Genomic DNA, 10443 nt, shown 5'->3' on the forward strand with positions numbered 1-10443 from the left:
TGAAGATATCTTATCACTATTACCGCGTGCACATATGGACTCCAATTCACGTCAGAACGCCCCTCAGATTCCCAGCTCCAATTTTTGGATATCATTATGGTGTTCTCAAGCGACCACATGCGTTGGTTTTATAAAACGAGAGGAGATAAGGGCATACTTCCTTTTGCATCCTGGCACACCAAGCTTGTAAAAAGAGGCATCGCGATGTCTTGCGTGAAGCAGGCCCTCACTAAGTCATGTGACCATAAAATGGAAGATAGCTTGCTTATCCAAATGGGCCGGCTTGGTTCTTCTGGATACCCCTTAAGACTGCTGATTGGCGTTGCTGAAACTTGCCTAAGAAACTTAAGGTTACATCAAGAGCTTTCGCCTCCGAAGCAAAGTGATGGAAAGAAGCCTTTCGCGGTCCTCCCTTATGTGCATGGCATTTCGCACCGGCTGAAGAAGATTGGGCAGAGGTTTGATGTGAAGGTTGTCTTTTCAGCTCCTTTAAAGTTTAAAGGCATCTGCAATAAAGTTAACCAGGAAGGATCTGCAGTTGAGAAAAGTGCGTGCGGCGTTAAGCATGTTTCGCCCTTTGTTCCATGCTCTAAGGGGGTATAAGAGCGTACGTTGTTGGGCTAGTCGGTCAATCATGGTGAATACAAGGGGGGGTACTGCGCTTGTTGTGTTATCTTCTTGTCCTTGTCTTTTTGTGCGCAGTACCCCCCCTTGTATTCACCATCTAAGGGGGTAGTTTACAAAATTCCCCTCTCTTGCGGCAAGTGCTACGTGGGGCAAACTGGGCGATGCCTTAATGAAAGGCTTTTGGAGCACAGGAGGAAATGTCGCTCCCGGCAGGGTGCAGAAAACTTGGCGAACCATTGCCTGAAACACGAGTGCAGCCCATATTTCCAAAACACGGTTATTTTGGCGCGGGCAACAGAAAAGAAGAAGCGTCAGGTAATTGAGGCCTTTCGGATGGTTTCTGGCAAAGAGGGCGATTACGTTAGAGCCCTTTCCGTAGCCCTTTCCCGCAGGGAAATAGATATGTTGCGGAGAGACAGAAGTCTTGCATGAGGATCACCCGCGCGTGTCTGTTAGATGCGCAGCGCGCGGGGGGGCGGGGAACCGGTTGAGTGCGATTTCATCCCGGGCTTAGATAAAGTGTTTATTTTCATATTTCATTTCATTTCATTTATTGAACCCTCAAGGCCAAAGGCATTAAAGAGGGGAATGGTTACAAAACATGAAGATACATAAACAGATGCAATGCATGATACAAAACAAAGATTATATTCCTGTTATACAATGTTAGCTAGTGCAGAACGAAAATGCTGGTTATCACTTATGACGACGATATCTGCGGGAAGGCGGTTCCATTCGCGTGATGTACGAGGCAAGAAAGACTGAAATGCAGTTGCAGTGTTACACGTTTCAATGCCAACTTTGTGACATTGATCAATGCGGTTTGACACGTATCTGGGGGAGGAAATGAGGGCATCATGTTGCATGGGATGATGGTATAGTTTATGAAAGAGGCTCAAACGAATTGTCTGCCGGCGGGATCCTAAAAGAGGCAAAGAAAGATTAGCTTTCATGCTTGTTACACTTGCGGTACGGTTAAAGTTGGACAGGATAAAACGAGCAGCGTTATTTTGAACTAGCTCAAGCAAAGTTATCAGTTTATCATGATGGGGATCCCATATGGCGGCGGCGTATTCCAGATTAGGACGTATTAGTGTTTTATAAAGCAATAATTTTAAGGAACACGGAGTTTTGGAAAAGTTACGGCGCACATAGCCCAACATGCGGTTAGCTTTGTTAGCAATGTACTCAATATGGCGCTTCCAGTTAAGGTCAGCAGCAATATGAACACCCAGGTATTTATATGAAGTAACCGCTTCTAAGGGAACGTTATTTAGGTAGTACACAGGCGGAGCGTTGGCACTTCTTGATATTGGCATAATTTTGCACTTATTAGTGTGAAGTTCCATAAGCCATTCATTACACCAAAGAGAAATGTTAGAGAGATCATGCTGAAGAAGGTTAGCATCGTCGGGGGATTTTATTTCGCGGAAAACAACACAGTCTTCAGCAAACAAAAGAATGTTAGATGATACAATGGAAGGGAGGTCGTTAATGTAAATAAGAAATAAAAGGGGTCCGAGCACGGAGCCTTGTGGCACGCCCGAGTAAACTTCGCTGAAAGGTGAGTTAAAATTATTAGCGGAAACGAACTGCGATCGGTTAAGAAGAAAGTATTCAATCCATTTCAGAACGCTGTAGTCGATATTCAGTTGGGTTAGCTTTAAAAATAATAAGCCGTGACATACCTTGTCGAATGCCTTAGAATAATCAAGGAAAATGCAGTCAGCTTCTGATGCGCGATCTAAAATATGGTGAAGTTTGATAGTGAAGCTGGCAAGTTGGGTTTCGCAAGAAAATGACTTCCGAAAGCCGTGCTGTGCGGGTGTAAAAAAGGAATTAGACTCGAGAAAGTTCACAAGGTTAGTGAAAATGACGTGTTCTAATAGTTTGCAACAAGTACTAGTAAGCGAGATGGGGCGATAATTTGTAGGGGAGGTTCGATTTCCTGATTTGAATAATGGAACCACCTTCCCGACTTTCCATTGTGTTGGCAGAATGGAATTATCGAGAGTCTGCTGAAAAATCTTTGTCAGTATTAAGGAGCTGGAGGCAATTGTATTTTTAAAAAATTTAGCATGAATGCAGTCAAAACCGGGCGATGAATGGAGTTTTAGGGCATCAATAAGTTTACCTACGCCAGATGTATCGATGAAAATTTGAGGCATAGGCATGTTCTTACTGTCATGGTTTCATTCCATAGTTCTTCTTGCTGTTACAATGCACGGTTATGTTTTATGTGCATTCACGATCCTCTGATTACGTCGTGAGCTGGTGTTTCCTTTTTCCTATTCCAAGGAATAAAACTTCAGTTGGTAGATTGCGCTTAACCTCAGCGTTTGTCCAGTTTCTTTGTCCGTGTACAACTAAGCAGCGCAGCATTTATGAGAAGTCCCAAAGTGACTATTGGTGTGAGAGACACCATAGTGGAAGGCTCCGGATAATTTAAACCACCTGGAGCTGAATTATGGAATGATCAAATCACAAGCCTATCGGCCGATATGCCATCATTTCGTGGCGACCAATAGGTACGGGGATTTGTGACCGTTTTGTGATTGTTTTTAGACTCTGATCATATCGTAATTCAGCCCCTCTGGTTCTTTAATGTCCATTGGCATCACACAGCACATGGATCTCAAGCATTTTGCTTCCATAAAATAGTGTCCACCGTGGCCGAGGTGGGCTCGGTGGCTGTGCAAGCGTGCACACCACTAATCCGTTTGTCTACATCATGCAGGTGTTCGCCTTCGTCACTAATGCCCTGCTTCCGGCGTTGTTGGCCCTTCCCCCAGCAAGCACGTCATCCACTGCAGTTTACTGCAGTGACGATCGCATCTTCGCATGGCCCCAACCCGACGTCATCCCTTCATCATGCCCGGCAGCGCCTCCCCCTGGATACCATTTCCCAGGCCCATCCTGGAAAGCCTCATCACCAGCAACATCAGCCACAGGAAATATAAGCGACGATCGACCGCCTTCACCGCTTTGTGGGCTCGGTGGCTGTGCAAGCGTGCACACCACTAATCCGTTTGTCTACATCATGCAGGTGTTCGCCTTCGTCACTAATGCCCTGCTTCCGGCGTTGTTGGCCCTTCCCCCAGCAAGCACGTCATCCACTGCAGTTTACTGCAGTGACGATCGCATCTTCGCATGGCCTCAACCCGACGTCATCCCTTCATCATTCCCGGCAGCGCCTCCCCCTGGATACCATTTCCCAGGCCCATCCTGGAAAGCCTCATCACCAGCAACATCAGCCACAGGAAATATAAGCGACGATCGACCGCCTTCACCGCTTTGTGGGCTCGGTGGCTGTGCAAGCGTGCACACCACTAATCCGTTTGTCTACATCATGCAGGTGTTCGCCTTCGTCACTAATGCCCTGCTTCCGGCGTTGTTGGCCCTTCCCCCAGCAAGCACGTCATCCACTGCAGTTTACTGCAGTGACGATCGCATCTTCGCATGGCCCCAACCCGACGTCATCCCTTCATCATGCCCGGCAGCGCCTCCCCCTGGATACCATTTCCCAGGCCCATCCTGGAAAGCCTCATCACCAGCAACATCAGCGACAGGAAATATAAGCGACGATCGACCGCCTTCACCGCTTTGTGGGCTCGGTGGCTGTGCAAGCGTGCACACCACTAATCCGTTTGTCTACATCATGCAGGTTAGTTATCCGCATTCTTTGTATGCTAAGAAAAGTAGCAATTATTTCTTAGTGCAGCTGCCGAGCCCGCAATGCTGCATTTTTCTTGTGCTTGAATGCGCTCATGTTGTTCGCTGCTTGCTGATCTTGACAGGCGATATTGAAACTAACCCAGGACCTAACAATTTCGAGGCTTTATTCGCAGAACTAAAAACCTTATCCGCCGGTCAAACTCAACTAATCTCCGAAGTACAAGGTCTTAAAAACCAGCTTATATCCACTGACGGTGCTATAGCTGGTTTAAGTAAGCGCATGACCGATCTTGAGACACATTTGGAAGCCATGACAGCCATAAAATCCGAGTTATAAATTATAAAATCTGAAAATACTCGGCTATCTCGTCAGATTGAAACCCTCGAGGCCCGGATTGACGATAGTGAAAATAGATCCCGCCGTAACAACGTCATATTTTATGGAATTCCCGATTCTAACCCCTCCGAAACGTTTGGACTCTGAGGGAGAGGTCATTCGTCACTGCGCTCAACACTTGAGCTTAACCATTCATCCTGAGGAAGTAGAACGTGCCCACCGACTCGGCCGCCATGAACCCAACCGCTCTCGACCAATAATAGTCAAATTTATTTCATACAAAATCAAAGACACAATACTCTCTAACGGCCGCAAATTTAAAGGAACGAAATTCAGTGTCGGCGAAGACTTCTCCCACAGAGTTCGTAGCGTCCGCAAGCAGCTAGTCACCTTTGCTAAAGCAAATTCCGACAAATTTGCCCTACGGTACAAAACCTTGCATATCGATCCCAGGCGCTACGTTTTTGATGAGATCTCGCAAACTGTGAAAGAAATAACAATCGCTATACCACAATCAGATTAGCAATCATCTCTTCGCAAACAACTAAAAACCCGCCCCAAAAATGTTCCCCTGTCCGCTGTGTTCACCAACATACGTAGTTTCCTTTCCAAGCGCGAACTTATTTCCAATATTGTCTTGTCATCTAGCAGCAATGTACTGATACTAACCGAAACCTGGTTGAACGGTGCCATCACAGATAGCGAAGTACTAACTGACTTGCCAGACTTCCAAGTCTTTCGGAAAGACCGCCAGGACTCACGAGGAGGGGGAGTACTGATAGCGGTGAGCCAGCAGTTATCAATGTCGATAATTGACGAGTCGTCCGATCTGGAAATCTTATGGCTCCACTGCCACGCTCTACCACACACGATTTTACTCGGTGTCTGTTATAGGGCTCCACATAACTCTCGTGATTTTTCCTGTCAGCTTAATAATTCCGTAAGTAAACTTATCACGAAGCACCCTAACGCACACATCTTCCTCTTTGGCGACTTTAATTTTCCTAATATTGATTGGAAGCACCAGCCCGCACCGACAACTAATAATGGCGAAGCAAGGGAATTTCTAGATTTCTGCTACAATTTTAACCTTAGTCAAGTAATATCCAAACCTACGCGCGTAACACAAAACTGTGCGAACATTTTAGACCTATTACTGACTAATTGCCCAGATAGCGTTCAGCCCATTACGTACCTCCCTGAGATTAGTGACCACAAACTATGCATGTCAACATCGACCTTAAAGCAATTAGGCGCCCAAAGTACAATAAAACAATCCGCCTTTACAACAAAGGTAATTATGATATAATGAATGCCGAACTGACAGCGTTTTTGGTAAGTTTTTCCTCAAGTTTTCATTCACGAAGTATTCATGAGAACTGGCTAGCATTTAAGAATAAACTTGATGCCCTAGTCAATGCATTCATTCCCCAAATAACTTTCCACGCTAATCCACACAAACCATGGTTTACTAAAAGTCTTAAAAGGTTGGAAAATAAAAAGAAGCGCCTGTTCCGCTCAGCAAGAGCCCATGGAACGCAAAGCGCATGGGCGAAGTACCGCGCTGCGGAAAAATCGTATCAAACTGCTATCCATGACGCCAAGCACAGCTTTTTTCATCAAGACCTTCCTAATATGCTCAGCGGTAACCCCAGGAAGTTCTGGCAAGCCGTTAACCCTCATCATGAACACGCGACTACCCTCAAAGACGAATCAGGCGCGGCTATGACCGACACTGAGTGCGCTACTTTATTCAACGCAGCGTTCTCGTCCGTCTTTACTAATGAAACCGAAACACAACTTCATACATCTAATTTACTCTTTGAGCATGCTATGCCGGTAGTCGCATTTTCTTCACTGGGTATTGCGTCCTTAATTAGAAACATGAAAATCTCATCTTCATCTGGTGTAGACAATATTAACTCGAAACTTCTAAAGAACACTAGTGATATTTGTGCCGAGTTCTTATGCTTACTTTTTACCCAGTCACTATCAACAGGACAACTACCGGACGATTGGAAAACTGGAAAGGTCGTTCCAGTCTACAAATCAGGTAACAAAGATTCGCCGTTAAATTACCGACCCATTTCCCTTACTAGCGTACCCTGCAAACTAATGGAACACGTCATCTATACTCATATCATAAACTTCCTCGACTCGAACAATTTTTTCCATTCGTCTCAACACGGTTTTCGGAAAGGTTTTTCTTGTGAAACGCCGCTAGCCCTATTCATTCATGATTTACATGCTAATCTCGATTCTAACCTACTGACCGACGCCATTTTCCTGGATTTTGCAAAAGCATTTGACAAGGTACATCATAAACGCTTAATCCTAAAACTTTCCCGTTTGAACTTGCCCCCCGACATAGTAAAATGGATAGAAGAATTCCTGACTAATCGCTCACAGTTTGTCGTTGTTAACAATCAAAATTCCAATCCTCTACCAGTAACATCAGGAGTCCCTCAAGGTTCTGTACTAGGCCCGCTTCTATTCCTAATTTATATTAATGACTTACCGACCAATGTGTGCTCTAATATTCGCATGTTTGCTGACGACTGCGTTGTTTATCGCACAGTTACTAACGCCTCCGACCCAACATACCTTCAAGATGACCTAAACCACATACAGGAATGGTGCGACCGTTGGCTAATGGAACTGAACCCTCATAAATGTAAACGTTTGTCCTTCCACCGCCGCCGTAACCCGCTTGATTTCCCATATGTAGTCGCTAACGTTCACCTGCAGTCCGTTTCATCGTACAAATACCTAGGCGTCACGCTGTGTAACAACTTATCATGGGCTACTCACGTTACTAACATCATTTCCTCGGCTAATAAAACTCTCGGATTCTTACGACGTCATCTTCGCCACGCCCCACAACAGGTAAAATTACTAGCATATAAATCTCTTGTCAGGTCAAAGTTAGATTACGCATCGCCAGTTTGGAACCCTCATCAAGTTTACCTAATCAATGCGCTCGAGTCACTTCAAAACAGAGCAGCCAGATTCATTCATTCCTCCTATTCGTACGATATCAGTGTAACATCTTTAAAAGCGGAATCCAGTTTAGCGCCCCTTTCACTTCGTCGTCGTATTTCTAGCCTCTGCCTATACCATAAATTTTTTCATAGTTCGCTGCGCTGCGCTCCCTACATTGCCCCACCAGCCGGCATATCCCACCACATTCGTCATCCTTTCCAAGTGTTTCGCCCCCCTGCTCGTACTGTTACCTGTGCCGCTTCTTTTTCTCACCGTGTTTCTGTAGACTGGAACGACCTCTCCAATGACATCGGTACCATCTCATGCCCATCCACATTCGCCGAAGCTGTTACCAACCATTTTTCAACATAACACTTGTTCATTTGACTGTTTGTACCCACCCCTTATGTAATACCCCCAGTGGGTCTTTAAGGTATTAAAATGAAATGAAATGAAATGAACCTATATTTGTTGGGTCAGCATCTGATCACCATAACCACTGAGTCACAATGACAACCATTAAAATCCCAGTAGCAGTCTGGTGTTTCACTGTTTTGTTAAATTTCTAATTCCGTGCTCACTGTGTCAAAATGTATCACTTGTGTCAGCACATAATGAGGTAACGAACATAATGACCTTGGTGGTTGCTTGGCTGTGCAGCTTGCATTCCATTCCTTTACACTGGGTAGATGGAAGCAAGGAGCAGTGCCCCCGAGTTTCATTCCTTGAACTAAAAAGGGAGATGAGAACTTAATGGGAAGAGCACAAATAATGCCACGAGTGTCATTTCGCACTTTTGCTTCAAGCATTCCGGTAGACATGTGTTGTGCAGTGGGAGAGACAGCTAGTGAGAAGATAGGAAAAATAAAGGAACACAGTGGACCAATGGGAAGGCGAGGAAATTGGGAGGGACAGAGTATTAGAAACGAAGAGGGGAGAAACCGCTTCCCAACTCTACTCGCAATGAATGGCTTAGTAGTAAGAAAAGGGGCTCTCTGTGTTCTTCTAATGTGCGCTGCTTGCAGTGTCTGCACCCTGTGGGTCCCTGTGATGACATCACTGAGCGCATGCATGGCTGTGGCATAGCCTGGAGGCTTCTCTGGCCGCAGAGCCGTGGCATGCAAGCTTCCGCTGCGTGTGTGCTCTAGGGGAGGTACTGCCTGCTGGAAATCTGTCTTCTCATCAGCAAGTGAAATAGTGTCTTCTGATATTTGCGCTTTTTTGTTTTTAATTTTATTACTGTAATGGCCTTTGTTTGCAGGCAGTGACTGCTGTAGGCCTTTTTTGCTCCGGTCTTTGCATTGATTGTGGAGCCCTCTGAGCCACCTTAATTGGCACTGTAAAAATGTCACAGGGCCCCTTTTCAGTGATGCACCTTTAAAGAGTTGATTGTATGTGACATGACTGAGTACACCTGTGTGGGAAACATAGTGATCCATCCACTTGTGCATAATTGAGCATCAGTGACCGTTGGCCTCGTGGGAAAAGTTTTTGTTTGTAAGTTAACCATTGAAGAACACAGGAAATACATTAGGCCTTACTTTAAATGGGTGCGTGTTTTTCTTTTTATGTGGTGCCTTCTGCGTGAGAGAAGTGTGAATGGGAAGTTTCCTTTGCCCAGGAAGCTGCCGTGTTTGCCAGTGGCAGCACCCACAGTGTGTCCATCCACCCTCTTGCCGCTACTAATTGCATGGAGATATGACCACTGTTTCTTCGCAACTGCTAAAGCCCCAGAAGGTGTTTCTGTCAAACAAGCGTGCCTAAACTGAACTGCAGTTTGCTGATTCGATGAATTGAATGGGGCCTTTATGCACATTGCGTGCTTCACATATGAGGAGCCTCTCAGGTGACACCTGCTGTCTAGTAACAGCCATAGTTGTGCAGTGTTAGGTTAGCCCTACACATGTCTGATTGGGCTTCAGGTGTGAACAAAGCTATTCTTAGACAGGGAGGTAGTTGCCATGTGTAGTAACCAAGTTCTAGGCAAACTTACAAGATGTATTTTTTAACCGGCACTATGTTCCTGAATCTGGAACTGGTTTTAATAGGGAGCTATTGGGAACACGGAGGTAAAGCATGCTGCGTAGTTACCATGTCTGACACGCGCATGAAGGAAGTAGCACACATGCTGTCTGTTTCCTGCGATCCCTTGCACAATCGAACAGGGTGGTGAATGAGAAAGGCATCGTGTGGGACTTCTCGCAGGTGGCTGAACACCTGAGAGTCAAGGTGATCCGTGTTCTGGTTGAGCCGAGACGATGAAGGCTGATGTGCAGAAAATGAAAGGGGCCATCACCATCAACACCAACATGGTGAGTGGCTTGATTGAACGGGGCTAGTTTGAGTCGCATAGGAGGCAGTCACATGACGTCATGGGTGCCATTTTGTGGTACAGCACGCAGTCCCAGCATCGCAAGCCCGAGCAGGTGTGGCGAGAAGCCATTTAGATATGCCTGAAGCCTTTTGCCATTCTGCATGCACCAAAAAATGGTTGCATACTCCCTGTAACACCAGTTCTGTTCCATTTCTCTATGTTCCAGCTTTCGTCGCTGGCTGAATCTGTCTCTGCGCCCACCATTTTCTCACCACTGTGCTTGAGACAATAACAAATTGCAAAAGTTTGTGCGTGGCATCACTTCAGCCAGTGACAAAAGGTAGAAAATAGAGAAATGGAACAGAATCAGTTTCAAGGCCGTCAAATTATACCAGCCTTAGCGTGGTCCCGTGTTTACATGGCATCGAAAATGGCGTACACAAAGACGAGATAGTGCAGCATCGCACTACGTCTTCTCTCCTCCCATTTTGTTGTTTTCGCTGTCTTG

At 45.7% G+C, this 10443-nt stretch overlaps 1 pseudogene; it reads left to right on the plus strand.

Moving 5' to 3' along the window:
• The first annotated feature begins 3667 nt into the window (after nt 1-3667).
• Nucleotides 3668-5162, plus strand: LOC149326214 (uncharacterized; annotated as a pseudogene).
• Nucleotides 5163-10443: the final 5281 nt, after the last annotated feature.

This window comes from Amblyomma mixtum, chromosome 10 (assembly GCF_055824585.1).
Source record: "Amblyomma mixtum isolate Tamu chromosome 10, ASM5582458v1, whole genome shotgun sequence".
NCBI lineage: Eukaryota > Metazoa > Arthropoda > Arachnida > Ixodida > Ixodidae > Amblyomma > Amblyomma mixtum.